At 40.2% G+C, this 19,842-nt stretch overlaps 1 protein-coding gene across 2 annotated transcripts in view; it reads right to left on the bottom strand.

Annotated features, from left to right (window-relative positions):
• The window catches only part of MAP3K13 (mitogen-activated protein kinase kinase kinase 13), a 116,315-nt gene that overhangs the window by 69,705 nt on the left and 26,768 nt on the right, over positions 1-19,842 (bottom strand). Inside the window, exons 1-2 of one of the 2 annotated variants that reach the window (XM_019542955.1) lie at positions 10,295-10,375; positions 5,130-5,275 (exon numbers count right to left, since the gene is read on the bottom strand). The gene's annotated coding sequence lies outside the window, so the exon portion shown is untranslated. Of the gene's footprint in view, positions 1-5,129; positions 5,276-10,294; positions 10,376-19,842 lie in introns of those variants that run through there. The other variant, XM_019542954.1, reaches the window with a different exon arrangement.

The following is a 19,842-nucleotide window of genomic DNA, read 5'->3' as shown; positions in this document are numbered from 1 at the left end:
TGTCACACTTCAAGGTCTGGCCTGACCCCATAGGATAAAATGTGCTATCATTTTTTCCCAGGATATTGCAGTGTGTCCCAGTAAGATTATCACAGGTCATTCCCTAACAAGCTGGCTAGGGTGGTGGGCCAAAGCACACATCTACTGGCAGGGGAACAGCAATGCAACTTAGAAGGGCCATGTGTGTAAAGGACTGTAGCTTACCTGTTTTGATCTGGGTTAAAACTTAGGAAAATCAGGACCATGTCAAATGTGACATCTATTTACAGCATAGGAGGATGGGTAGCGCAGAGGAGAGTGCCCACCTTTGTTCTGAAGACAAAGAAGAGGAGGAAGAACCTAACAGCGTGATGACAAACACTGAGGAGCAACATAAGAGGGAAAGAAGAGAAATCCCTCCGGCCAAAGCAAAAAAGAAAAAATCTGTAACTAATTTGGGGAGTGGAAAGGAAAAGAAAAGAAGAGACATTTCTCATTCTTGTATCTCTTCACAAAACCCCCCAGCAGCAATCTTCCACAGAGGGTTTGCTCTGCCCATAGCAGTGGAGGCAGGAGCAGAGCTATTTGTCAGGAGAAACACTCAGCCATAAATCTGGGCCCGCAGGGAGCACTCCAGAAAAGTCTTTCCCAGCTGTAATTAACACTAGTAGTAACAGTTAATGGGGGAAGGGTGGAACAAGGAGAAAAGGCTTTAATATTAAAGAACCAGCAGACACAGAAGAGAAACAGTCCTCTGATATTTTTTACACCTAAGGGGATGTTTGAATTGCTGGGTGAGCTTCCCAGAGGGTAAAATTTACAGATCCTTCCTTTCTCAAGTGAAAAGCCTGCTTATCATCTATTGCTAGAAGGGAACAAGGAATCCCAATAAGCAATATCAAGGGAGGCCAAAAGTTAAAATACAAAGTCCAAAGCAATTACTGAAATAAATTATTGATTCCATGGGACCTTCCTCTCCACCAGCATACATGGGACTTGCCTGTTCATGCTGTGTCAAAAGAAAGAATTATCCCAGTTTCATAATACCCGGTAAAGTGTGACTTTTCAACCATGTAGTAATGCCACCTCTCTTTTGTGGTCAGCTGCGCCCTTTCAGTGTAAAATACAGTGACATATCCTGCATGTTTAATGCCCTTGGGAAGGGAAAGGCCTTTGGCTTTGTGTGTTGCACAGAGACAGGCCGTGATGTGCTAATGCATAAATGTGATGTCTTTGAAACTGTAGAATTTACATTTACATTAAGGCTGGAAAGCAACTACCCTGAGGTCCTTCTAGATTCAATCTATTTGTAGCTCAGGTCTAGCTTCCTCATCACAATCTCTTCTGTGTGGTTGCATTCAGCCAAAAATCATTCCAAGAAGTGTTAAAGGAACATTTAGGTTGCAACACCAAACACTAAAAAAAAGCCAGGAAATATTAGAATTCATGTTTTCTGCGCACCATTAATTCAGCCCCATTCTGTGCCTGCATGATGGAATTACGTAATTAAAAATGATTGTGCCATTGCTTTCACAGAATGTGCGTCTCACCCATTATTCAGGATGATTTTCTTTGGGGGAACATGCAAATGTTTTTTTTTCCATGTATACTGGGTTATCTGGTTCATTTTAACATAAATATATATAAACAAAACTAAACCTTTCTCTGTCTTATCTGGGACGCTTTGAAGTCTAGGGTTTCTAACAGAAGCTTTCCAAAATAAAGCTAATTTTGTAGTCTAGGCAATTAGGCCACATTCCAATCATTTTTAGGGTAGCATGATTTGTAACACTGGTATCTTTCTTTTTTTCTTTTTTTCTTTTTTTTTTTTTAAACCTTTACAGCTCAGTTCTTACACTAGCTTTTTCCCTGTTCAGGAAGTTCATGTTAAATTACTTAAATTAATCATGCTGCTGGGTTTTTGGCTGTAGCCATGTTGGCCTAAGGACATAGGCAGGCAAGGTTTTTTAAGTAGATGTGATATATTTTATTAGACCAACTGAGTAGTTGGAAAAAAGTTCTTAGCAAGCATCCTGCCACACTTATAGCTTCTCTCATTCCTTGGAGTCTCAGAACAGCAGAGACTTCCTATGCCTGAGGAAGGGTGATTGCACCCAGAAACTTGCTAAGAACTTTTTTCCAACTACTCAGTTCATCTAATAAAAGATATCACATCTACCCAAAGAACCTTGCCTTAATTAAATCATTTTATTCAAGCTTTCAGATAGATTTCAAAGCACTTTGCAAATGAGGGCAAATTAAATTATCCTCCTTTTATCAACAGGGAAAAAGAGCCAAAGATGTAAGAAAACCTAAGATGCAACCCAGGTCATAGCAGAGCTGGCAACAGGGTACACCACTTCTGTCTCTAAATCTAATACCCTAGCTCATCATCAAGCACACCATTTAAACACTATACAGAGATACTGGCTGCATTGAGTGCTGTCCAAATTAACATTTACTGTTTACAGTATGATGACTTGTGTTAAAGGTTTTGGGGATTTTTTTTGGTGGGGGGCAGGGGATAGAGAGGGTTGTCTCAGCATACCTAAATTAAAAGCAAACTCGGCTCCACTGGTGATCTTACTCTTCCCTGAAGAGCTGCATCAGACCACCACAACCCAGTGGAGTTCTCTGTGGCATTCGGTAAAAGGCATATCCAGGGCACATGCCTCCAATAACCTGCAGCATGGACCCCCAAACTCCTGCTTTTTCAAAGAAACCATACAGGCTCTCCCTCAAGCCCATTGCCAGGCTCTCACAGGCCTTCCATGCTGTGACAGAGAACAGCTGGCCTCTCTCAGGGCAGAACAGGCATGCATCCATCCATGGCAGTGGCGCACAAACTTTTTACACTCGAGGTACCCTTTAATAGACTCAAGATTTCCCTTGGAAAATGCCAGTTCTTGGTTTTCACTTCCTTTTCTGACTACAGAAAAAAACAGAGCCAATTTTTCTGTTGCAAAGAACTCAGAAAGACTGACCACACCAGGTCAGAATGGTTTTAATGCTATGGATTCCTATTTAAAATCCCTTGTTTTTAATCTTGTAAATCATGTTTGAACACTTCACAGTGATAATGCTTCATGGCACCCTTCAGCACCCCTGAAAGCATCTCAAGGCAGGTGAAAATCACTGTACTATGAAATGCTAGTTTTGTATTGCACCAGCAGTTTCATCTGTCCTGTGACAATAAGTAAAACGCTATTAAACTCAACTTGGCACCTGACAGACAGAATGGCTGGTGTGTTTAAAACATGTGAGCTGACTCTATTCATCCTAAAGCTTTCTGAAACAACTCTTTTTCACAGGGTAGATTAAGTTTAGAGTCCTACATAAGGTGACAGAGAAGGCAAAGCAGCTCCAAAGGGCAGAGCACCCACAGACATGCCACATACCCTCTACCAATCTCAAATTTAATTCATAGTATGCAAGAGAGAGTCACTGAGGATTTATGAAACAAGAAATTCTAGTCCCCTAAGTTAAAAACTCCAGCCCTAACCACAACCCTGATTAACTTCAGTGCTGGGGCTGGGGCAAGAATAGTATTCTTTGCGTGAAGGGTCTTTCCCTTGAGAATTTCAGACTGAAATATAGATTGGAACAGAGGTGTAACAAGCAATTTTTGCATTCTGGGTAGCAGCAATGGCCAGACAATTAGCAACCAACACCACCAATCTTGTACTGCCTCTAAATCCATGTGGGCTGGTGCCCTGGTTGCCTATCCCTAGTTACACTACTGGACTGGAATATTTCTTAGCATAGTCACTCCAAAGGCTCCTCACAAAAACAACTGACATTTTCTACATTATGCACATGCCCATGTACTAATTTCACACAGTGTTTGCGTCGCAATGAAAAAGCAAAGGAACAAGATTTTTCAGCAAACATATGCACAGATAATAAGGATACCTGGGTCTTATGGAAATATTCCATTGTTCTTATATCCCTATAGATTAGACAGCTATTAACCAATTTATCTCCTTTTCATAATGCCTAAAATTAATCTGTTCCTGCAATTCAGATGGGGAGCTGCTATTTAACAAAAACAAGAGATTAATCATGGAACTTCTCATGGAGAAACTGCATAATTAATCACACAGTACTCTCAAAAATTTTTTTAAAGTTCTAGGAACTTTAAAGCCTTAATTTATTTTAAGTCAACCTGTTCTCCAAGCCTAACTGGATGAACAGCCACCTCAAGAGGATATTATAAATCAGTGGAGAGTCCACAAGAAATGGGAAGAAGGACAGATCAGGAAAGCAACTTGTGTGCTGGAGGTTCAGAACAAAAGAAGAAAGTGAGAATTGCCAGAAGTCAAGCTGATTCAGACCTAACAAAAGGTGTTTAAAAAAAACACAGAAAAAGGTTCTTCAGGCACATAAAGAAAACAAGGAAAGAAGAAGTGATACCATGATGCAGTGAGGATGGGATAGAGATTAAAAATAATCCAAGCATGGCCAAAAAACTAAATGAATACTTCACCTCAGTTTTCAGTGAGAAGGATAATGTTGAATATGGGGCAAAGGCAAGATAAGAACTGTGAATAATAGTAAAGAAATGGAAACAACCACAAGCAAAGCTCCAGAAAAGGTCAAAAAGCTTAATGTGCTTCAGTCTGCACTGATAATCTCCATCCTAGATTAAATGAAAGAACTGGCACAGGAAATGGTAGGTTTAGCTACAAGTATTCTAAATAAATCTACCAAGATGGGAATGGTACCATAGTATTAGGAAATAAACATGTAAGACTTTGATTTAAGAAGAGGAGGAATGAAGGTGATCCTGACAGTTACTGTTCTGTTAGTGACCTCGGTAACATGCAAGGCTTTAAAACAAATTTTGAAGGAAAGTAACTAGACTCACAGTAATGAAAAAGTGGGATAAAACACAATGTGGATTTTGAATTCATCAGAACTCAGCTATTGTTACGTTCACTGCAAACTACATTGTTAAGCTACTACAAAAGGGCACAAGATCCATTTAAACATTACTAACATACAAGAAGACTGGGAAGTGACCCACTGCTTTCCCATCTTTTCATATACCTGGAAAGACTATTTTGCAGAAAACTGACCTACTTGACCTTGGGCCTGTTAAATGTTATTTGCATTGTTGCCATAGTCAAAATACAAACCACTTCTCGTACCTGGTCATTTTTCCAGGTGCACTGAAAGCCCATATCCTCTTGGTTTGTTGCACATATGCTTCCTCTTCAGGTCAGATAAACCAAACTGCTCTTTGAAGCTGCACTGAGTATGATCTCCAAGGCAGTCCAAACTTGAAGTCTTCTCTCTAGAAACAACACCGGAAAGAAAACTCAGTATCTGGTTTAACAAAAATGGACCTGAATGGACTTTTTCTCAAAGGCAAAAACACTTAGTTTTTGAGAGTACACAGCAGCCAAGCCAGTGTGCAATTGTTTGTGGGGCACGTGGCTGATGAAGCTCCATCCCCAACCCCAGCCCAAACCCCAGGTTGGGGTCTGACCCACAGCTGCTTTCTGCCCCCTCTGCTTCCCTGTCTACCTTCCCCGCTATCTCTCCCCCCTCCTGCAGTCTCTACCCTCCAACCTGCCTGCTAGCCACTACTGCCACTGTTACCAAGCCAGTCTGGGGCTAGAGCAACAACACGCTCCTTTCCCCAGGCTGGAGCAGGGCTGCAGCCATGCTGGATCTAGAGCCAGAGGGTAAGTAGCGTCAGGTGTCGGGTGGCAGGGGAAGAACTGGCAGGCAGGCAGAGCGGAAGGCAGGGAAGGGAGCAGGGTCCTCTCCCCATTGCTTTCCCCACTACTGCAGTAGGGCGGACAACTTTTAAGATAAATAAATTAGATTCTACACATGAAAAATTATTAGCATTTATACATTTTCCACATATAAAATCTAATTATTGGAGATAAATTCCGAGTTGTCTTGGTTTGGGAAAACACGATATTTTGTCTGACTATGCCCCAAGATCCATACAGAAGATAGCAGTGCATACATAATGCCAAGAGTATGACCATCAGAGCAGTCTGTTGGCAAGGCCTCTGCAATTATGAAACAAGCCTATGCAGAGGAGAATATTCAATGTAGCTATTTTGCTTACACTTTTAAACCAAAGCACAGAAATCGAGGTAGAAAAGACCTACCGGTATTAGATCGTCTAGTGTAGAATCATCCAAACTTTTTTTTATTGCATACCCCCTTCCAGATTTACCAGCTGCCTGCATACCCCTACCAGCATATTTTAAATATTAACCCCTTAAATGCCAATGATTATTATAATGAAAATTAAATCTGCTATTACACAATTTCTTCTGTGTACCCCCTCCCCCCAAGATGTCTTGCATACCCCCAGGATCTAGTGCAGACCTCCTGATCTGGTGTAAATGTGAATAGTGCAGGGGTATGCTATACAATACATGTCCTTGGACTTTTTCAATTCCAATTTAAATAAGTGTCTCAGCTAATGGAGCTAGTAGCACTTTTCTTGGAAGCCTATACCACAGTGGAATGGATGTAGAAATCATCTCTCTTCAGATATTCTTTACCAAATTCTCCATTTCTTAATTTTATGTCATTGCTCCTGGTTATATGCCACTGCTGAATCCAAAGCAACGGGAAAAGCCATATTCCCCAAAATATTGTACAGTACTAGTCACTCCACTAGAGGATGCAATCACCTTAAAATGAATTATTTTCCCCACTACCACAAATATACCCTTTAGACAGCAGGTGGAGTAGTCATCATTAAGACCCTCCACTTCCTAGCTCACCTCCCTCTTTCCCCTAGCCAAAAAACCTACTTATTAGAAAATATTCCTTTCAGAACATCTTTGATTAACAAAATGTCTAACATAAAAATGGCAGATAGGACTCAATAACATTGAAACACTTTTCTTGCCATTGTCAGAGATTTTCTTTTAAAAAAGTAAGTAGTTTATGGCCTGGATCCTAATTAAACTGTATACACTGTGCATAGTCCTAGTAAAGTCAATGAGGCTAATTACAAAGCCTGTAACCTCAAAACTGGTTTTCCAAATCAGGCCATATGTACATATTTATAAATATTTCAGAAAAGAAAAAATTATGTTCTATTTAATCTACTTCAGGATTTACACCAAGATTAACTTTACTGGATTTAAAATCCTTAATCTGTTTATGTAAAGCAAATATATGTTCAGGTATGCGATGTACAGGTATATAACATATAGTATGTAGGGGGGGCATGTATTTTACACACACACAGAGCAAATAATATGGCATTAACATGCTTGTAACAAAATCATTCTTTAAAAAGAAACAAATTAAACTGAGAACAGCCACGTTTCTTTCTGATTTGGGAGAGGCTGAGTCTATTCAGTCAGACTCAAATTTTTGTTTGCAGAGCAATTTCTGCCACTACCTACACATACAACACACCCTTTTATGTTCATTTTCCTTTAATGTTTTAGCAAATATATTTCCTCATAGGAATAGTTCCTAAGGCAAGACAGTTTAGTAATAATATTGCAAAATAGTCTCAGAAACAGAATTGTAAATTTGTAGCCTTGAGCCTTCACACTGGAACCTGAGTTTTAAGCTACACTTGACAAGAAGCAAACATACCATTACGACCTGCATATTTGAAAACAAAACGGTTCAAATTACGAAAACCTCTAATTAAATGCTCCCGAAGAAGTTGAGGATCAAAAACTGTTTGCAGAAGTTATATAGTATATCATTTTCAATTCTTAATGCATCTCAGAAGAATGACCATCCAGTTGTGAAAAATTTACAGACAATGATAAAAGTTAACATTCGCTACAATTTTCATTTCATTATTCATTGCAATTACTTGTCTCTTGCTAACTAGGAGAATGGCACATTAGAAACCAATTCAACAGGAAAAATAATCCTTAATTCTGAAATAATAAATTTGTCAAGTTCATGCATCCCCTTTGGATATAAGATACAGAAAATAATATAGAAGCAAACAATTCATATGTTGTGGCAATATTCCTACACAATACGGCACTTGTCAGCAAGCATTACAACACTGTGCCAGCAAGGGAGTACTAGATATTAATACTTTAACAAAACTGTTATTTTCAGTTCAACAAGATTATTCACACTCCTTTCCAAGAAGTGAAAGTCAGCGTATCAAAATGCCATGCTACATCTATGTGTTCCTATTCCAGTATCACTTTTCTTAGGTGAATAGCAGGATTGCTTACAGAGGACTAGCCCACTACGCTAGCCACAGTACAAAAACATACGAGGCAGAATTTATGATTTAAGAACTAGTCCACACACCAGCTCTCACCAAAAGAACCAAAGGCATGAATTAAAGTGGATGCTACATTGTTAGAAGGTCTATTTTGGCACCTATTTTGGAATAAAAATAGTTGAAATTAAGTTAGCTAAAGTCAGCAACAAGCCAACCAAGGTCGGATTAACCCTGATTTATTTATTTCAGAGCAAGTCTGTATGTGGCCATTCTACCCAAGTATGAGAGAGGCACAGTAAATACAAAAAGAGATGGGAAAACAAGGTAATAGTGATTGATACACTAGAATACGAGCTCCTTTAAAGTGTGGACAATTTACCACTCAAAGGAGATTATCAACCACAAATTGCATTTTGGCTTTTTCCCACCATACCAAAAGATGAAAATGACCACCAAAAATCAGCATGAACAGTACCAGAATAAAACCAATTTAATTTCCTGGATGATATAGTACCTATTCTTGTTGGAGTGAACAGTACTTATTAAAAGTCATGAGACAGTAAAGTATGGCCACTGCAGTCTTTGCAATGAGGAGTTTGCAAATGGAGCTTCTGGAAAATGAAAATTAGAAAGTCGGAGAAAAATATGCAAATTACTGCTTTGATAGGTCAAACTGTAGGGAGATTTACAACAAGAGTAGTTTAAATTTAAATGTAGATATAGATGTTTACCTACATTTACAAAATATGCACTGCCCCAAAAAGGCAGTTGAAAAGGAAAAACAACCCACAAGGAAGGTAATAATACTGTTACACTTTCAAATGCCTTATGAAGGAAAATGGAGAACACAGCTCCAACTTTTAATTTTCCTGCTCTCCAAAAACTGGAAAATGTAATATTTTATGGGAACACATACAGATTAAACAAAAATAGGAAAAAAATAGAATAGATAGAAGCTTTTCTAAAAAAAACCGTACCAAGGAATGGATGATTATGATACTGCTCTAAATACAGACAGCCCAGGTATACATAATATAGAAAAGCTGTAGATGGGAAAGTGATTCTTGAAAGCTATGTATAGAAACCTGAAAATGGAAATATGCTGGTGAAAGAAACTGTTCCTTTTTTGTCTCCATTTCAATCTTGTTCAAGGAAAGACTTTAAATAATCATTTGATAACTGGCAAAAATCAGGGTAAAGAACCAGAGGGACCCCACAGGAAAGATGACTTCATGGTCTTCAACAGTTTTATTGCTATGCCACTTCAGTCTCCTCCTGCACTTCTTTTTTATAGTTTCTCATGGCCTCCAGCGTGGCTCTTTACAGCTTCAATCCTGCAAGAAGCTAAGTATCCCCAAGACTTTTAAACCGAAGCATGGAAATTGAGGTAGAAAAAGTCCTACCAGTATTAGATCATTTAGTGCAGAGGCTCCCAAACTTTTTCTTATTGTATACCCCCTTCCAGATTTACCAGCTGCCCACACACCCTACCAGCATACATTTTATATTTTAACCCATTAAATGCCAATTATTATGAAAATGAAAACTACAGCTGCTATTACACAATTTCTCCCATGTATCCCCCAGAGATGTCTCAAACCATTAGGAGTTGAGAGAACTCAGTACCTCACAGCATTGAGCTCCTAATCACAAATACAAGCATTTTAACCACTTAAAGCTGACAATGTGCAATCTTAAGGACATAATGTCAAGACGCAGCAACACAGGGCTTAATTCAAAGTTGTGCAGGACCACTTCATAAAGAGCCAGACCATACATCTGATAACCGGAACCATTTTTTGACTCCACCATGCACTAAGATGAATTCCTTCACTCTACTAATTTCTCCTCCTGCTGAATTTAGATTACCGTCACCTGTGAACAAGGTTTAAAGAACAGACTTAGAGATCGGAGATGCCAATTTTTTTGATATGACAGAACGTCTAGGTGGGGGGACCTGGCCCTGCTGAAATTCACTGACTTCAGACACAGCTAGGGTTACATCGCTTTGCGGACCACTCAAGAACCTGTAACAGCGCTACCTTCTTCACAAGAATATGAGCATAATTTCCTATTCACATGAGTACAGCCAAAATAATGTTCTAGGTAAAAAGAAATACTTACAACATAGGAGCAGGGTGCATAGGCAGTGTGAAAGCAACAGCTGCAATTGATTTCTTCACAGAATAAACTTTGTCCCCAGCCAAACTGCTGGGCTTGGATTGGTACGTTTGCACACACTACGGTGGCCTCAGAAGCCTTTGGGAGTTTGTATCCAGCTCAGCAAGATGGGAGGGTTTATTTTAACTGCTGGCTGATAACAGCTTATCAGCACGTTCTTCCAGGTCCAGTTCAACACATGGGCAGAGGGAGAACATGAAAAAAAAACAGAAGATGGTGAACCTCAGTGTTCTTCTTTCCTCACAAGGTGGGTCTGAAAGGAGCTCCTGGTTTCCTTCTACTCTAAAGACCTTATAATACAAACCACTCTTCCCCTAACAAAGGGCAAGATGCAGCTCCCTTGAATGGAAATTAGCCCCACCCCTAAACTTGGCTTCCTATGACAGCACAAAATGCTCCTACCAAGGGAAAAACCTGCTGGGAATGGGGCTGACAAGTTCTGCCACCAGGAAAAAGAGAGTAAGCTGAAATCCTGAATTCTGATCCCAGAAAAACAGTGACTGCCACCACCACCCTGCAGTCTGACCACCACAGCGCCATGCCAACCTAAAAACATTCACTGTTTAAGATCTCAGACCATTCCCACTGAAATCAGTGGGTGCCTTTCCATTGACTTCAGTGAGCATTCATTATTCAGTACTTTCTAGCCTTGGTCATATAAATTAAAAGAAAGTTTTTGTTGAAAACACCAGGATGGAGTTGCTTTGGAGTTGAAGAGAAGTGTTTGCAACGGAGGATCTTTGTCTGGAGAACGTAATGCCTGGGCAATTCACCCAGTGTTGACATTGTTAATCTTCAGGGTGCAGCTCTCTTGAGTATTTTACTGTTGTAGAAATGAAATCTGGTTGTATTTCATTTTCATGACATGCCCAGATGCCATGGCAACAGGTACATAAACTATTAAACAAGCCAATAAATGGCAGGTGCCTGTCCTCGTCACCACTGCTATCAGTTCTGGGGATCCGAGTCCATCCCAGTGTGACTAATGAACTAAGTCTTGGCTGACTTCAGTACATCACCGAATGTGTGCCATGATACAACGTCCACCCAGCAAGCAGACTAAACTCATGATAATTCATTTCCCGCTGAGTGAATCCCCTTTTGGGAGACAAACATGAAATTAGCACAATATATCAGAGCCAATTATTTTGTGGTGTAGGTAATTTTTTAGCTGCACTGTTAACACCCCACCCAGGTTTTCCCCATCCAAAAAAATAAGATGAAAAAGGTTGGTTCATGGACATCAAAAGTTTGCACCATACCTACTTAAAAATAATGATGTATACCTAATATTCTCTCTCACAGGGTATTTGTAGGGTGCTCCTATTTGAACTAGGCCTTCATTAATTAGGTTTGCAAGGTCTATTTATGCCACTCTTGAAAGAACATAAAAATTATTTAAATTATTTTCATTGCCCTAAAGGAATATTGTCTTAGGAAAATATCACTGCAACAAACTTGGTTTAAATTGACTTCTACCTTTGAAATTATTCCACTCTTTTAGATCTATTTTATACTCAAGGTTCTGAATAGTCTTTCTACTTCTATAAGAAAACATGGGTTAAACTATAACAGTGAAATGCTTATTACTAAAATACATTTATAATTTAAATAAATGCATATGTCTTCTGTTCAGGAATTATAACATATCCAACAAGACAACCTTAATCAAGCAATTGTGTTTTTTTTCTACTGACCAATTAACAGTCTTCACTCTCAGGTAACTGCAAAGCTGCAGAAGGCTGATGCAACTTTAAATGACAAAGACCGTTACAGGCTTATTACTAATTCATCCAGGCTGTGGCTACAAATCAGCAGCTTCCTCAATTAACAAAAAAATATTAGAAACTATTGTCACTTAATGGTGTTTACTGCCTACAGCCCTGTCCCCGGCCACATTGCCAAAATACTCTGGCACTGTTTAGCTATCAGCTTGAATTAAAGTTCAGCTTAATCCCCAAGCTGTCAGAGGAGTCTGAAGGACAGAATGCGCTTTGCTAGCCTAACACAGAAAAAAATTATGTGCTGAGAGCATGCTGAAGCTTCAGGAGAGTATGCTGGCAAATGGTTGCAATTTGCTGGCCCACAATGCAGAAGTTTAATCTAGAATTTGAGCAGAATTAGAAAGAATGCCGTAGGTATGTGTAACAAACCCCTTCTCACAGCAAGACTGACAGAATTCATCACATACAAATCCTAAAAAAAAGTAGAACAGAAGAAAATAATGACTTATCTTTAGATACTGGGGACAAAAATTGCATGTTCTGCTTTTGCTGATTATTTCCATCTTGGTTGTGGTCTCTCCATCCTTGGAGGTTTTTAAGACCCGGCTAGACAAAGCCCTGGCTGGGATGATCTAGTTGGGGCTGGTTCTGCTTTGAGCAGGGGTTGGACTAGATATGACCTCCTGAGGTCCCTTCCAAGCCTCATTTTCTATGATTCTGTATCATTTTCCTGAGACAGAAGTGGCTTATGCTGTAATCATCTCTGAAGCATAAGGTTTTCAGCAATGCCCCCACAACCCTCTTCCCCAGTGCCCTCACCTACACGAAAGAAATGTAATGTGCTAAGATTTACCCTCTTCCCTACCACACCTGCAACATGTCCCAGTGCACACACAACCAAACAACCTCTTGGATTACACTTGTGTTAAGGCTAACCCTTGGAGTCCCAGTGAGGGGCAAAGCTCTTTTTCTTCTGAGCCCATGACCAAAGTAGTAAGAACTAAATCGATATAAACTAACAATAAATTGGAAGGGGCAGAAGGGAGAGAAAGGCCATCAGTGCAGTGTCAGGAAATTCTGTGGTATGTTACAGGGGAAAATATCTGATACCTGCACAATTGTTTTATTAACTCCCTCAAAACCATCTACAACTCCAGAAGCCACCATGTTTCCCCAGCTCAGAGCACACACGGCCATCATGGACCAAGAGGCAGGGATGGGGCTCATTTGGAGTTGTTCTCCCCATTGTAATCCTTCCCTCTTGGTCCTCTGAAGAGGAGACAACACAGCTTGTCAAATCCCAGGCTCCTCCTCCTTCCCTAGTCAACCACCAAATCAAAAAGAAAAGCCACATCTTGTCTTGTTTTAAATAAAATTCAAATAGCTTTACCCCACACCCACAATGCACACAAAAGTAATGCAGCATGACTAGTATTTGCTACTGAGCAAGCCACCATCACTGCTGTTTCTCCTCCTTTCCCAATTCCCTCTGCTAGTTATTTCTTCGGTACTCATTTCTCTCTCCACTGCCTTCATTTCTCCATTTTCCTTCCTCATTTATGTCCCTCAGTTTTCAGACTTTTAATACTTTGATTTCCTATCCTGATTCTACCCTTGCTTCCTGATCTCTTACTTCTCTCACCTTCTCTCCACATACTACTGGTCTTGTTTCTGTACAATAAAGACTAAAAGCTAGTTATCCCCATTACAAGTAATCAAACTAGACATTTTCAATCTCGGGTTTATCTTTTTACAGGGGGAAGTTAAAGAGTAACTGTTAAAAGGCATGTGTTATGTCCCAAAATTGACACGATAACAGCTATGGTTCTGATCCTCCCCTGTCCACGCAAATGTCTGGAGTAAGATCCTGATTCCACAGAAATTTCCAATGACTCCAATGGTTTCTTGCTTTCACACCCTGGCTATAGTCTGAGGATAGCAGCTGCTAGGTCTGGCTGCACCATAACCATTGAACAGCCAGGCTAGTAAAAACGAACCAGGAAAGCAAAGGTTAGTTCTCAATGCAAGGGCCTAATAAAAAAGAACGTCTTAGTAATCAGCAAAGTGACAGGCTTCGTGTGCTACCAAGCTCTTTGAAACCCATCCAGTCTACTGGAAATCCCTCCCATAACAGGTTTAGCTTATTAACAGATTTAGCTTTCCACTCACACACAGCACAACCTGGAAAGACTTTGAAGTCCAGATAATTACATTCTTGCATGTGCTTTCCAAGAGGCAGGTTATGAACTTAATAGAGGCCATCAAGTTTAAGTAGTAACTGTGACCAACAATGTTCAGCTCCCCTCGCAAGGTTAAAAGGGGTTTGTGAAAAAGGAACAAACAGCCCCTTGCTCAGGACATCGACAGTCAATCTTCAACAAGGCAATTAAATGCTTAATTGGACAATTAAATATGCCTCCATAGAAACCTTGGGTTCAACTTGGGTTCAGTTTCCTCTTTCATACCAGCTAGCTGCTGCTGAGAAGCACTAACAGAGACTATGTGGGTTACCTTGGCCATTGCCATAGAGAAGTCACACAAGCTTCTGCGGGGTCCTACTCTGGGTTGCAGCTTTAGCTTTCCCAACAATGTAAAAAAAAATCATATTATAATTTTCTACCACTCTTGGTGCCACATGGCATCTTCTCTCCCTTTCATGACTACCCCACATATGAAGTAAGCTAATGCCCAGAGAGGAACAAGTGACACCCAAGTTCTGGTATGCCACGCCTCTTAAACTACAGCAAATGCCAAACAGTCACAAAACGTCATAACTCTGCACTGTCTACATATGTATAGCAAGCGTCTCCTATTACATTTTCACATATTATCTTCCCTCTTAAGGAACCCTGCCTTATCCTATATGATAATACTCAGTGAATGGGCAGTTCAGCTTTTTTTTTTTAATCAATACTGCTCAATAAGTGATCATACTTGTTTGCCATATACCAGTCAACTCTCTGCTAAATTAAGAAAGAATATATTCAGCATACAACAACCCAGCCTTATTCAATAAACTCAGTGCGACAACAGTCATCTAAAAATAATATTACGCAATCACGGAGCCTGTACAATAATTGATAATGGGACAGAGTTAAGCTGATCTAGACAATCTTAACATTGACACTTCCAGAACAGTATGTGCTTTACTTGACCTTGCATATTCTTCTAGAAAGGTATATTTATGGGAATATCTCTACATAAATTGACATTAATGTATAGCCAGAGCCAGTAACCAACATTTTCATTAACTAAAACTGTTTCATTCTAATGCAAAGTTACTTACTTTACAGTAACTGGAGGTCTTCTTATATTTGTACTGCCCACATGCATTCTCCACTGTGGGTGTATATACTCTTGAGCTTGGAGCCAGTAGTGCTCATACAGCACAGAAAAAGAGAGATCTCAAGGATTTGTATAAAAGGCAAAGTGTACCTGCTATGCTTCAGTTTTCTCTCAGCGAAGGAATTCCAGGTGCACAGGACTTTGAGGAAGAGGAGGTAGAGAGTGGATTATGGAAAGCATACATGGATTATATATCTAGAAGAACTCTAGTTACCATATAGTAAAGATGTTACAACTATCCATATGTCTGCTCTACTCCACGCAACTAAAAAGCTGTAATTATTTGAAGGTGGGATTATAGAGTCTCAGGAGAACAAGGAAGACCCACCCGCTGGACAAATCCATTGGACTTAGATTAGTGCTTGTGGCAAGTCCCTGCACACACCTCCCAGGAAGCTAATAGCATGAATCTAGACTTACAGATACTATAGATCTCAGCCCTATCAAAAATGGATAGGACAACACCTGCCATCAACTTAAAGAGCGGAAGGATTTGTAGAAGCAGATCTCCCATGGACAGTTTCTCTAAGAAGAGATGGGTCCTCTCCAACCCTGCAGTTTAAGACTCAACTGGCCAAAAAGTGTTCAAGCTCAAGCACACAAGATACATGCACACCCACAGAGGAATGTGCATGTGGACCATTGATTAAAGGAGAGCCTGTAGGGTTTTTTTCCAGTGCTGTCTGTCAGACCACCATCACAACTCATTCCATGCACCCTGCAAACTAAAAGAAAAATTTCTCTAACCTAGACTCAAGGAAGCCAAGTGCCAATAAGAGCACTAGCACTGCTGGCAAAACACATGTTCTGAACAGAGAGTGTGCAAGTGCACAAAGGATGTTTTTTAACCCTCATAAAACTCCAGGCAAATCAAAACAGACGGTCAACCAAGCATCAAAAGGCACAGGCTGAGAATAAGCAAACACAAATTATGAAGACCCTTTTAGAACACAAATACTGATGTACCCTTTGGGTTCAGCCATTGCTATACTATCAGTCTGGAGTAATAGGTTTTATATTGTTTTCCCCTACTGCTGTTAGAATCAAAAATCCCCTTGTTCTGACTCATGCTTTATGAGTCTTGGTGAGAACACAATGCTGGAGTGAATGCGAACATTTATTTTTCCAGAGAAATGAAACAGCCATATATAGCCAGTTACTAATAGGTATGTTTTAATTTTCAATTTTTCATCATGAATTCCTTACAAAGATAAATCCACATAAAAGATTTCTGTAAACATGATTCAATTTCCATTCTTAAATACTTATTTCTTCCGACTGTGAAATATCCCTTTTGTGCTTCCCCCATGACCACAAGCCAAAAGGTCAAGGTACACAGATATACCTTGGCTGGTGTGTCTCAATGACTGTCACGTGGAACTTCTACCGAAACTCCACACATAAAAGTTTGAGAGCCAGCCAGGAAATTCCAGAGGAGTCAAAGTTCAAGAATAGTGCACTTAAGGCAAAAAGCCCATTTATAACGCTATACTTTTTTCCCCTCTGTTATTCTCTGGTAATACACAAATGAGAAGAAAGAAGAGCTGCATACCTCATAGTAACTAGTTTCCAGAGACACTGTACTCTGGGTCAGCCCTACTGTAGGTGCGCAAATACCTTATGCACACAAAAGCTCTGGTTTTCCTGGTATTACACAGCCCAAGCATCCTTATACTCTAGGACAAAGATATAAAGGGCAGAGAAGCCATGACATCTCCCAGTTCCCTTGCACTTCAAAACCTGTGTTACATGAGGATACCACCATAAAGCTGGCAAGATAGCTTGGCAGCCACAGAATCCATATTAACCACAAAATCCCACAGAAGAATGGCTACTTAAGTTAAAAGTCCATTTTTTCCTCTTTGAGTACGTATTCACATGGACCCCATCACAGAATGGCACTAGCAAATACCGTTCCTTCGGGATGGTGAGAATGAAGACTACCATCTGAATCAATCAGCGACTGAAAAATGTTCTCCCAAACCTGTCATCCATCCTAAACTAAGTCCAGACTGAACACAAAATTGCAGAATAAATTATCCACAGACTGGATTGCGTTAAGCAAGATAACAAAGACTATAGAGTCTTATCCTGTTACCTGGACTAGTGATTTTCTCCAATAGTTAACCCCTGTATTCCTCAATGGGTTAACTGTCTTGTTTATGCCTGTTGGGTCTACTCAATACAATTTTTTGCCTCTCTCAGCAGTGCCTCCTCTCCCTGTCCTTTTTTTCTGCATTTAAATTCCTTCCTATGTTAAACCCTTTCTTTCTTTAAGTCCATGCATAGCATCTGACAAAGTACACTGTTACCCAGGAAAGCTCTCTGAACCAGTCAGTCTCCTGGGTGCTACCCTGCCCTGCCCTACCTTCTGCCTGACTTCAGGCTTACAAAGCTAGCAACCTCTCTGCCTATGGGAAGAAAGAGTTTAAACATGAGTGCAGGAAGCACATTTGCTCTTTTGATTGAAGCCCAATTCAGAGTTCTCCGACTGGAGGATAGCATGTAGTAACACCATGATAAGAAAAGACTGAGAATGAGTATACAGGTAGGTGGCAAGCTGAAACTCAGGGCAGATCTAGGATTTTGGAAAGAGAGGTGCAGATGGTGTGGCACATCATCACATATAACACAAAATAAGACAAGTTTTTTTCTAGCTGAAGGGGACCTAAAAGTTTTACTAATATGCTAGGGGCCTATGTCTACATTATTCAGTTCAAAATCAAAGCAAAAACAAATACAGCTTTACTGGAATGTGCACTGATTTGCAATAGCGTACAAAAAACAAACCTTCTTGAGCATCTTGACAGGGCAACCAAAGTTTCACTGAAAAGTATTTCTGCACCTGAGTTGACATTTCCACACCTGAGTTAATGTTTTTAGCTGGAAGGAAAAACAGTTTGAAGAGCTGTGTAACAGGAGCTACAATACCAGGATCAGTTAACAGACAATAGAACTGTAGAAGAAAGGACCATTAAAGTCCATTAAAAAGGAGAGAGGGTTGTTAACACCTGTGGAGTGAAGAGTTTAGACGGAATCAGGTTCATTATAATGAACCATGAAGTCAATTGACTCCTTCACTGCTGCCTGACCAGAAATGCTGTTGCCAGCACCCAGCAGTTGGTTTTAAACTTTGGGGGAGGAGGAATCAAAGGAGGGGAGGGTACAACTGCACCACTGCACCCCTCCCCCATCTCTTTTTGTGATTTCCAGACAAAGTGATAAGCTAGTTCTTCTCTGTAATAACAAAAAGTCTCCAAGAGCAAACAAGGAAAGGGCTAAGGGGGTGTAGAAGTTAACAGGACAGTCGCAGGCTATTATGCCCAACACCAGTTTGTCCAAAGGTGAAGGTGGATTAAACCTGATGACATGGGAGAAGGAGACTCCCAAGGATGGCTGTAGCCTTCTTCTCAGTTTTGATGGATTTTATGACTTCCTCACCCAATCTGTCAACCTCTTGAGATGCTGTTGTATTATTCCTGTGCTCCCATTGGTATTTGGAGCTCTTCCCAGTTTATTTCTCCGATGTTACCTTTTGCCTTACTGGTACACTCACATAAGATTTCTCTTTCCCTCTCACCAGCAGGAGTGGTAGACTGACACTTCCCTTACCACTTTCGTCTATCTTGTTCGAATCCTACTGTCCTTGCTGTAATACTTATTGACTTAACTGGGGCAAGGAAAATTATTCTGACATACTCTGTCCCAGCAGCTAGGCTTCTCTTTATTAACCAATCACTATGCTGAGAAATCACACAGAACCCTAGGCAAATATTTTAATACTCCTTTTAAATTCATGTTTTAGCACCTGTCCACATTTACATTTTACTGCACAAGTTTGTAATCACTGTGTTTTTACTGCTATAGCTATCTCCTTTCTTATTTGGGTCAAATCGACTTTGAAGAAAAAACTAACAAATTTTAGTTTGTGTTTCTGGGTGCTGTCTGTAACTAGACATACAATAAATAATGCCACATTTATTGTTTAACTGCACTCATTCTGAAAGAGCCTACTAAGTTTTTAAATATTTAAGCATCACAAAAATGCAGTTGTTCCTTAGGCAAGATGATAAGAGTTGTTTAAACAGGATACACAGTTAGATGGATTGCAGATCCAGTCAGATGGATTGCACTCAGAGGGTGGTTGTGGATGGGTCATATTCAACCTGTGGAGAAATAGGCAGCGGAGTCCCCCAGGGATTGGTCCTTGGGCCCGCATTGTTCAATCTCTTTATCAGCGATTTGGACAATGGGGTCAAAAGCACCCTGTTTAAATTTGCTGATGATACCAAAATTTGGGGTGAGGTGAGCACACTAGTAAGGAGGGAAAGGCTGCAGCAAGACCTGGATAGGTTACAGGGGTGGGCTAGCAAAAACAAGATACGCTTCAACACTGACAAGTGCAGGGTGCTGCACTTGGGC

The sequence above is a fragment of the Crocodylus porosus genome, unplaced genomic scaffold (genome assembly GCF_001723895.1).
Source record: "Crocodylus porosus isolate Cpor-Errol unplaced genomic scaffold, CroPor_comp1, whole genome shotgun sequence".
Taxonomy (NCBI): Eukaryota; Metazoa; Chordata; order Crocodylia; family Crocodylidae; genus Crocodylus; species Crocodylus porosus.
This window is presented reverse-complemented; position numbering and strand designations above follow the sequence as displayed.